Genomic DNA, 12,028 nt, shown 5'->3' with positions numbered 1-12,028 from the left:
ACAATTTCTGGGGAAATTGTGTGAAGTGTTCTTGCCTCCACCAGTAGCTTACAACTGGAGTGGGCGGAGTAACTAGGTAACCTAATCGTTGGGGTGGTTGCACCTAAAAGTCAGGGTGGTTGCACCTAATCGTAGGGGTGGTTGCACCTAAGGGTCGGAGTGGGTGCACCTAAAAGTCGGGGTGGGTGCACCTAAGGGTCGGGGTGAATGCACCTAATCGTTGGGGTGGTTGCACCTAAGGGTCGGAGTGGGTGCACCTAAGGGCTAGGGCGGGGGCACCCATGAGTCACCTGGTAGTCCGGGGGGTGTCACCTGGTGGTCTAAGTTAAATGGCTGAAATTTGATTGGCTATTTTAGGCTCCGCCCACTTTTTCAAATTTGAATCCCAGTCACCCATTGACCAACTGTTCCAAGTTTAGTGACTTTGCCATTGACCCTCTAACAGCAGCGGCAGTTTTAAATTTTCCCATTAAAACATATGGCTGAAATTTGATTGGCCGTTGTAGACTCCGCCCACTTTTAAACATTTGAATTCTAGTCACCTATTAACCGAATATATTAAGTTTAACAACCCTGCCATTAACATTGTTGAAATGGCAGCAATTAAAAATTTTCTCATTAAAGTCAATAGGGAAAATCTGATTGGTTGTTTGTAGCTCCGCCCACTTTTTAATGTCCCCAAAATGTGACATAAATTTTCAGGTTGACCCCATGACTAAGTGACCCAAGTTTGGTGAGTTTCACTCCGAAGCTGTATGAGTGACAAACGTTTGCATTTTTCAAATAAAACTCTATGGGAGAAAAAAAGAGGTTTTCGGGGGCCCGCCCCAGGGGCCCGGAGGGTGGGATCGGTTAACAAAGCACAAGCAAGATACTCGGGTATGTGCCGACCAAGAGTGCAAAGTTCGGTATTTATACTCCTAAATCTGTGGGAGGAGTAGCAAGTTTGAACGTCTCATTATAGTCAATGGGGAGAATTTGATTGGTTCTGTGTGGCCCCGCCCACATTTTAGGGTCTCCGAAATTCTCTAACAAATTGCGCGTTGACCCCATGACTATGTGACCCAAGTTTGGTGACTTTAGCTTCAAATCTGTGCGACTGGGAGCGATTTGAAAATTTTCCCTGTCAAAGTCAATGGGAAAAAACGTGGATTTTGGGGGCCCGTCCCAGGGGCCCGGAAGGTGGGATCGGTTAACAAAGCACAAGCAAGGTACTAGGGTGGGTGCCGACCAAGACTGCAAAGTTTGGAATTTGTACTCCTAAAAATGTGGGAGGAGTAGCAATTTGAACGTCTCATTACAGTCAATGGGGAGATTTTGATTGGTTCTGTGTGGCCCCGCCCACTTTTCGGGGTCCCCGAAATGTGCCAAAAATTTTCGGGTTGATCCCATGACTAAGTGACCCAAGTTTGGTGACTTTAGCGTCAAAGCCTGGCGAGTGGGAGCGATTTGAAAATGTACCCTGTCAAAGTCTATGGGAAAAAAGGGGGCTTCCGGGGCCCGCCACGGGGGCCCCGGGGGTGGGATCGCTCCACAAAGTAATAGCAATCCGATCGGGAACAATCTGCACGTTTTGGTAAATTTTTGTCTATGTAGTGTAAAAACTGTGGGAGGAGTTAGGGTGGCAAATTTGGCTATAATAAGAATAATAATATATATGTGAGATAACAATAAGTGGTCTTGCTATGCAAGAACACGTAATATTAATAATATATATGTGAGATAACATTAAGTGGTCTTGCTATGCAAGAACACTTAATAATAATAATATATATGTGAGATAACATTAAGTGGTCTTGCTATGCAAGAACACTTAATAATAATAATATATATGTGAGATAACATTAAGTGGTCTTGCTATGCAAGAACACTTAATAATACATAGTACAGCTCCAGTTATGAATGTAGTCTTGTCCATACAAAAAAAAATACATATCACAAAATACAGAGCGGACCGTAATTCTAATGCGACCCACATATAATTAGTGTATTCAGTAGGCGAAGTCCAAACATCCTGTTAGTGGATGAAAATATATATCTAGATAGTATGCATATCAGATTATACATAAAATAGGATAATGTTTAGTATATTTTTATTGCCATTTAGTAATGAACATCCGTAGGGGGTAGTCATACTGTTTCTTGAGTTAAAGGGAACCTGTCACCGGGATTTTGTGTATAGGGCTGAGCCGTGATACCCAGTCCCCATAGCTCTGTGTGCTTTTATTGTGTAAAAAAAACAATTTGATACATATGCAAATTAACCTGAAATGAGTCCTGTATGTGAGTCATCTCACGTACAGGACTCATCTCAGGTTAATTTGCATATGTATCAAATCGTTTTTTTTACACAATAAAAGCACACAGAGCTATGGGGACTGGGTATTGCGGATGTGCTAGCGGCCATCTAGCAATCCATGTCCTCAGCATTATGCACAAAATCCAGGTTCCCTTTAAGGCGTGATAGTAAAATAGAACACCTATAGACGTTACATAGATTCCCAGACCACTGAGTTACAGATGTTATAGATGTTGACAAAATTGCAAGACCATTGAGTTAATATCGGCCAGAGACTCGCTTACCTAATGCTGCTTGTAGCAGGAAAGAAGAAGAATAGAAGGTTCCAGCGCCCAGGTAAGGCAGCAGGTTGCACGTCAGTGTTTGCTCAGTTATTTCCATCAGTTATTGTGAGCCAAAACCAGGTGTTGGTCAAAGAACAGGTGCAGATCTTTCCATTATACCGTATCTCTGTGTAGGCTTCACTACTGGTTTTGGCTCACAATAAGGCACCTTTCACACGAGCGTGTTTTCCGCGCGGGTGCAATGCGTGACTTGAACGCATAGCACCTGCACTGAATCCTGACTCATTCATTTAAATGGGTCTGTGTACATGAGCATTTCTTTTCACGCATCAGTTCTGCGTTGCGTGAAAAATGCAGCACGTTCTATATTCAGCGTTTTTCACGCAGCCCTGGCTCCATAGAAGTGAATAGGGCTGCGTGAAAACGCATTGCATCTGCAAGCAAGCACGCGCGTAAAAAACGCATCAAAACGCATTGCACTCGCGTGTAAAAAACTGAATGCAATCGCAGACAAAACTGACTGAACTTGCTTGCAAAATGGTGCGTGTTTCACTGAAAGCACCCTGAACACATCCAGACCTAATCTGACATAGGCCTCATGCACACGACCGTTGTGTGCATCCGTGGCCGTTGTGCCGTTTTCCGTTTTTTTTTGCGGACCCATTGACTTTCATGAAAACTCATATCCGACAGTATATTCTAACACAGAGGCGTTCCCATAATGATGGGGACGCTTCTAGTTAGAATATACTACGAACTGTGTATATGACTGCCCCCTGCTGCCTGGCAGCACCCGATCTCTTACAGGGGGCTGTGAGCCGCACAATTAACCCCTCAGGTGCTGCACCTGAGGGGTTAATTGTGCATATCATAGCCCCCTATAAGAGATCAGGGGCTGCCAGGCAGCAGGGGGCAGACCCCCCTCCCTCCCCAGTTTGAATATCATTGGTGGCCAGTGTGCGGCCCCCCCCCCTATTGTAATATCATTGGTGGCCAGTGTGCGGCCCCCCCGCCCCCCCTATTGTAATATCATTGGTGGCCAGTGTGCGGCCTCCCCCGGCCCCCCCCACCCCCTCCCTCTATTGTAATATCATTGGTGGCCAGTGTGCGGCCCCCCGCCCCCCTATTGTAATATCATTGGTGGCCAGTGTGCGGCCTCCCCCCCTCCCTCTATTGTAATATCATTGGTGGCCAGTGTGCGCCCCCCCTCTATTGTATTAATATCATTGGTGGCCAGTGTGCGCCCTCCCCCCCCCGATCATTGGTGGCAGCAGAGAGTTCCGATCGGAGTCCCAGTTTAATCGCTCTGGGGCTCCGATCGGTAACCATGGCAACCAGGACGCTACTGCAGGCCTGGTTGCCATGGTTACTTAGCAATATTACAATATTAGAAGCATCATACTTACCTGCTGCGCTGTCTGTGACCGGCTGGGAGCTCCTCTTACTGGTAAGTGACAGATCATTAAGCAATGCGCCGCACAGACCTGTCACTTACCAGTAGGAGGAGCTCCCGGCCGGTCACAGACAGCGCAGCAGGTAAGTATGATGCTTCTAATATTGTAATATTGCTAAGTAACCATGGCAACCAGGCCTGCAGTAGCGTCCTGGTTGCCATGGTTACCGATCGGAGCCCCAGCGATTAAACTGGGACTCCGATCGGAAGTCTCCGCTGCCACCAATGATCGGGCGGGGGGGGGGGGGGAGAGGGGAGGCCGCACACTGGCCACCAATAAAATTACAATAGAGGGGGGGAGGGGGGCCGACGGAAGCCGCACACTGGCCACCAATGATATTACAATAGAGGGGGGGGGCGGGGGGGGCCGCACACTGGCCACCAATGATATTACAATAGAGGGGGGGCCGGGGGGGCGCACACTGGCCACCAATGATATTACAATAGAGGGGGGGCCGCACACTGGCCACCAATGATATTCAAACTGGGGAGGCAGGGGGGTCTGCCCCCTGCTGCCTGGCAGCCCCTGATCTCTTACAGGGGGCTATGATACGCACAATTAACCCCTTCAGGTACGGCACCTGAAGGGTTAATTGTGCTGATCACAGCCCCCTGTAAAAGATCGGGTGCTGCCAGGCAGCAGGGGGCAGTCATGTACACAGTTCGTAGTATATTCTAACTAGAAGCGTCCCCATCACCATGGGAACGCCTCTGTATTAGAATATACTGTCGGATATGAGTTTCACAATGTAACTCAAATCCGATGGTATATTCTAACATAGAGGCGTTCCCATGGTGATGGGGATGCTTCAAGTTAAAATATACCATCGGATTGGAGAAAACTCCGATCCTATGGTATATTAACTCCTGACTTTACATTGAAAGTCAATGGGGGACGGATCTGTTTGAAATTGCACCATATTGTGTCAACGTCAAACGGATCCGTCCCCATTGACTTGCATTGTAATTCAGGACCGATCCGTTTGGCTCCGCACGGCCAGGCAGACACCAAAACGACTTTTTTTTTCATGTCCGTGGATCCTCCAAAAATCAAGGAAGACCCACGGATGAAAAAACGGTCACGGACCAACGGAACCCCGTTTTGAGGCCATACTCGTGTGAAAGGGGCCTAAGAGCTCATGCACTCGACCGTGTGTTGGCTGGGCCCGTGCTGTGGACTGCAATTTGCATGGGCACCGACCGTGGGGCAGCCGAATGCAGATCGTGGACCCATTCACTTGAATGGGGTCCGCATCGCAAAAAACGTAGTGCTTCTGATCCGTGCCTCCGTTCCTCTCTGCACCACATCTCCTGGATTGCGGACCCATTCAAGTGATGTGGGGTAGGGTGCACTTGGCCCGGTGCCTGTGTATTGCAGACCCGCTGTATGGCAATGGCCGTGTGCATGAGCCCTAAGGGCTCATGCACATGACGTTGGATGTTTTGCGGTCTGCAAATTGCAGATCTATAAAACATGGATACCTCCTATGTGCATTCTGCATTTTGCAGAACAGCTGGCCCCGAATAGAACAGTCCTATCCTTGTCCATAATGTGGACAATAATAGGACATGTTCTATTTTTTCGTGGAGCGGCCATCCGGACATATGGAAACGGAAGGCACACTGAGTCATTTCCATTTTTTTTGCAGGCCCATTGAAATGAATGGTTCTCTATATGGGCCGTAAAAAAACCTGAATGGATACGGAAAAGAAATACGCTTGTGTGCGTGAACTGTTGGAAATAACTGAAATGTAAAGTGGTTTCTGACAACTTGCTGCATATTGGCAGCATGCTTCAGTAAAGTGTTAGGCCTCTTTCACATGAGCGCGTTTTCTGTCCGGATGCAATGCGTGTAGTGAATGCATAGTATCTGGACTGAATCCTGGCCCATTCATTTCAATGGATCTGTGGAAATGGGTGTCATTTATGCTTTCAGGAAACTCGCAGCATGTTCCAAAAAATGCTTACACCTCTCCACAAGCTTGCACAGGTACGCTTGTTCTTGCTCCGCACTGGAGGCAGCAGAACCCCCCAGCGTCTTGATATCACATGATCATACTGGGAACGTCAGGTCCCGATGCCTCCAGTGTGAAGCAAGTGTTCCCACACGTGCCTGTGGTGAGGTATCCATAGAATTTTTTCTATTTGTTACCACTACTGGGCATGGGGGATACTATATACACTGAGGACACTACGTGGGGGGGCATTATATATACTGAGGACACTACGTGGGGGGCATTATATACACTGAGGACACTACGTGGGGGGACATTATATACACTGAGGACACTACGTGGGGGGACATTATATACACTGAGGACACTACGTGGGGGGCATTATATACACTGAGGACACTACGTGGGGGGACATTATATACACTGAGGACACTACGTGGGGGGCATTATATACACTAAGGACACTACGTGGGGGGACATTATATACACTGAGGACACTACGTGGGGGGGCATTATATATACTGAGGACACTACGTGGGGGGCATTATATACACTGAGGACACTACGTGGGGGGACATTATATACACTGAGGACACTACGTGGGGGGGCATTATATATACTGAGGACACTACGTGGGGGGCATTATATACACTAAGGACACTACGTGGGGGGACATTATATACACTGAGGACACTACGTGGGGGGGCATTATATATACTGAGGACACTATGTGGGGGGCATTATATATACTGAGGACACTACGTGGGGGGGGCATTATATATACTGAGGACACTACGTGGGGGGCATTATATACACTGAGGACACTATGTGGGGGGACATTATATACACTGAGGACACTACGTGGGGGGGCATTATATACACTGAGGACACTACGTGGGGGGACATTATATACATTGAGGACACTACGTGGGGGGCACTATATACACTGAGGACACTACGTGGGGGGACATTATATACACTGAGGACACTATGTGGGGGGCATGATATACACTGAGGACACTACGTGGGGGGGCATTATATATACTGAGGACACTACGTGGGGGGCATTATATATACTGAGGACACTACGTGGGGGGGGCATTATATATACTGAGGACACTACGTGGTGGGGCATTATATACACTGAGGACACTACGTGGGGGGCATTATATATACTGAGGACACTACGTGGGGGGCATTATATATACTGAGGACACTACGTGGAGGGGCATTATATATACTGAGGACACTACGTGGGGGGCATTATATATACTGAGGACACTATGTGGGGGGCATTATATATACTGAGGACACTACGTGGGGGGGCATTATATATACTGAGGACACTACGTGGGGGCATTATATACACTGAGGACACTACGTGGGGGGACATTATATACACTGAGGACACTACGTTGGGGGGCATTATATACACTGAGGACACTACGTGGGGGGGCACTATATACACTGAGGACACTACGTGGGGGGGCACTATATACACTGAGGACACTACGTGGGGGGACATTATATACACTGAGGACACTACGTGGGGGGACATTATATACATTGAGGACACTACGTGGGGGGCACTATATACACTGAGGACACTACGTGGGGGGACATTATATACACTGAGGACACTATGTGGGGGGCATGATATACACTGAGGACACTATGTGGGGGGGCATTATATATACTGAGGACACTACGTGGGGGGCATTATATATACTGAGGACACTACGTGGGGGGGGCATTATATATACTGAGGACACTACGTGGTGGGGCATTATATACACTGAGGACACTACGTGGGGGGCATTATATATACTGAGGACACTACGTGGGGGGCATTATATATACTGAGGACACTACGTGGAGGGGCATTATATATACTGAGGACACTACGTGGGGGGCATTATATATACTGAGGACACTATGTGGGGGGCATTATATATACTGAGGACACTACGTGGGGGGGCATTATATATACTGAGGACACTACGTGGGGGCATTATATACACTGAGGACACTACGTGGGGGGACATTATATACACTGAGGACACTACGTTGGGGGGCATTATATACACTGAGGACACTACGTGGGGGGGCACTATATACACTGAGGACACTACGTGGGGGGACATTATATACACTGAGGACACTACGTGGGGGGACATTATATACATTGAGGACACTACGTGGGGGGCACTATATACACTGAGGACACTACGTGGGGGGACATTATATACACTGAGGACACTATGTGGGGGGCATGATATACACTGAGGACACTACGTGGGGGGGCATTATATATACTGAGGACACTACGTGGGGGGCATTATATATACTGAGGACACTACGTGGGGGGGGCATTATATATACTGAGGACACTACGTGGTGGGGCATTATATACACTGAGGACACTACGTGGGGGGCATTATATACACTGAGGACACTACGTGGGGGGCATTATATATACTGAGGACACTACGTGGGGGGCATTATATATACTGAGGACACTACGTGGAGGGGCATTATATATACTGAGGACACTACGTGGGGGGCATTATATATACTGAGGACACTACGTGGGGGGGCATTATATATACTGAGGACACTACGTGGGGGGGCATTATATATACTGAGGACACTACGTGGGGGGGCATTATATATACTGAGGACACTACGTGGGGTGCATTATATATACTGAGGACACTACGTGGGGGGCATTATATATACTGAGGACACTACGTGAGGGGCATTATATATACTGAGGACACTACGTGGGGGGCATTATATATACTGAGGACACTAAGTGGGGGGGCATTATATATACTGAGGAGTGGACACTAAGTGGGGGGGCATTATATTTACTGAGGACACTACGTGGGGGGGCATTATATATACTGAGGACACTACGTGGGGGGGCATTATATATACTGAGGACACTACGTGGGGGGCATTATATATACTGAGGACACTACGCGGGGGGGCATTATATATACTGAGGACACTACGTGGGGGGGCATTATATACACTGAGGACACTACGTGGGGGGCATTATATACACTGAGGACACTACGTGGGGGGCAATATATATACTGAGGACACTACGTGGGGGGGCATTATATATACTGAGGACACTACGTGGGGGGGCATTATATATACTGAGGACACTACGTGAGGGGGGCATTATATATACTGAGGACACTACGTGGGGGGGGCATTATATACAGTGGGATGCGAAAGTTTGGGCAACCTTGTTAATCGTCATGATTTTCCTGTATAAATCGTTGGTTGTTACGATAAAAAATGTCAGTTAAATATATCATATAGGAGACACACACAGTGATATTTGAGAAGTGAAATGAAGTTTATTGGATTTACAGAAAGTGTGCTATAATTGTTTAAACAAAATTAGGCAGGTGCAGAAATTTGGGCACCACAAAAAAGAAATGAAATCAATATTTAGTAGATCCATCTTTTGCAGAAATTACAGGCTCTAAACGATTCCTGTAGGTTCCAATGAGAGTCTGGATTCTGGTTGAAGGTATTTTGGACCATTCCTCTTTACAAAACATCTTTAGTTCATTCAGGTTTGATGGCTTCCGAGCATGGACAGCTCTCTTTAAGTCACACCACAGATTTTCAATTATATTCAGGTCTGGGGACTGAGATGGCCATTCTAGAACGTTGTACTTGTTCCTCTGCATAAATGCCTTAGTGGATTTTGAGCAGTGTTTAGGGTCGTTGTCTTGTTGAAAGATCGAGCCCCGACGCAGCTTCAGCTTTGTCACTGATTCCTGGACATTGGTCTCCAGAATCTGCTGATACTGAGTCCCTCAACTTTGACAAGATTCCCAGTCCCTGCACTGGCCACACAGCCCCACAGCATGATGGAACCACCACCACATTTTACTGTAGGTAGCAGGTGTTTTTCTTGGAATGTTGTGTTCTTTTTCCTCCATGCATAACGCCCCTTGTTATGGCCAAATAACTCAATTTTAGTTTCATCAGTCCACAGCACCTTATTCCAAAATGAAGCTGGCTTGTCCAAATGTGCTTTAGCCCACCTCAAGCGGCACTTTTTGTGCTGTGGGCGGAGAAAAGGCGTCCTCTGCATCACTCTCGCATACAGCATCTCCTTGTGTAAAGTGCGCCGAATGGTTGAACGATGCACAGTGACTCCATCTGCAGCAAGATGATGTTGTAGGTCTTTGGTGCTGGTCTGTGGGTTGACTCTGACTGTTCTCACCATTCGTCGCTTCTGTCTATCCGAGATTTTTCTTGGTCTGCCACTTCGAGCCTTAACTTGAACTGAGCCTGTGGTCTTCCATTTCCTCAATATGTTCCTAACTGTGGAAACAGACAGCTGAAATCTCTGAGACAGCTTTCTGTATCCTTCCCCTAAACCATGATGGTGAACAATCTTTGTCTTCAGGTCATTTGAGAGTTGTTTTGAGACCCCCATGTTGCTACTCTTCAGAGAAAATTAAGAGGAGGGAAACTTACAATTGACCCCCTTAAATACTCTTTCTCATAATTGGATTCACCTGGGTATGTAGGTCAGGGGTCACTGAGCTTACCAAGCCAATTTGAGTTCCAATAACTAGTTCTAAAGGTTTTGGAATCAATAAAATGACAACAGTGCCCAAATTTATGCACCTGCCTAATTCTGTTTAAACAATTATAGCACACTTTCTGTAAATCCAATAAACTTCATTCACTTCTCAAATATCACTGTGTGTGTCTCCTATATGATATATTTAACTGACATTTTTTATCGTAACAACCAACGATTTATACAGGAAAATCATGAGGATTAACAAGGTTGCCCAAACTTTCGCATCCCACTGTATACTGAGGACACTATGTGGGGGGGGGGGGGCATTATATATACTGAGGACACTACGTGGGGGGGGGGGGATTATATATACTGAGGACACTACGTGGGGGGGGCATTATATATACTGAGGACACTACGTGGGGGGGTATTATATATACTGAGGACACTACGTGGGGGGGGGGCATTATATATACTGAGGACACTATGTGGGGGGCATTATATATACTGGGAACACTACGTGGGGGGTATTATATATACTGAGGACACTACGGGGGGGGCATTATATATACTGAGGACACTACGTGGGGGGGGGGCATTATATATACTGAGGACACTACGTGGGGGGGGGGGCATTATATATACTGAGGACACTACGTGGGGGGGGCATTATATATACTGAGGACACTACGTGGGGGGGTATTATATATACTGAGGACACTACGTGGGGGGGGGGGCATTATATATACTGAGGACACTATGTGGGGGGCATTATATATACTGGGAACACTACGTGGGGGGGTATTATATATACTGAGGACACTACGTGGGGGGGCATTATATACAACCCCAAATCCAAAAATGTTGGGACGCAGAATATAATGTATATTAAAACAGAATGCAATGATTTGCAAATCTCATAGACCCATATTTTATTGATAATAGATCATAGATCACATAAGATGTAGAAAATTTAAAATTTTACCATTTATGATCAGGCGCACTCCATCATAAAATAGATGATTCTTACATCAGCATAAGGGGCAAAACTGGCATAAAAAGCTGATCTTAGTAAATGTGCCTCAATGTATTCCAGCGGCAGTTTGCAGGTGCACAGTGGGGAACAAGATTAGGCTACTTTCACATATGCGATTTCCTTTCTGGTTTTGAGGTCCGGCAGAGGATCTCAAAACCAGAGGAAAACGCTTCAATTTGATTTAATACAACCAGTTGCATCTGTTCCGTTCGGATGCGGTTGTATTAAATTGAAAGTGAACAAACCGGATCCGACACTAACACTATAAGTAAGTCAATGGGCGCTGGATCCGTTTTTTTCCTGACTGAATTTTTCCTGATTGTTTTTAGTGCTGGATCCAGCTTGTTCAGTTTCGCAAATCAGACACAAAACCGCAGTTTGCAGCAGTTTTGTTTCCGGTCACCAAACCGGAACAGAATGCATTCTGATGCATTGC

This window comes from Bufo bufo, chromosome 3 (genome assembly GCF_905171765.1).
Source record: "Bufo bufo chromosome 3, aBufBuf1.1, whole genome shotgun sequence".
NCBI lineage: Eukaryota > Metazoa > Chordata > Amphibia > Anura > Bufonidae > Bufo > Bufo bufo.
Note: the sequence above shows the minus strand (reverse complement) of the source record.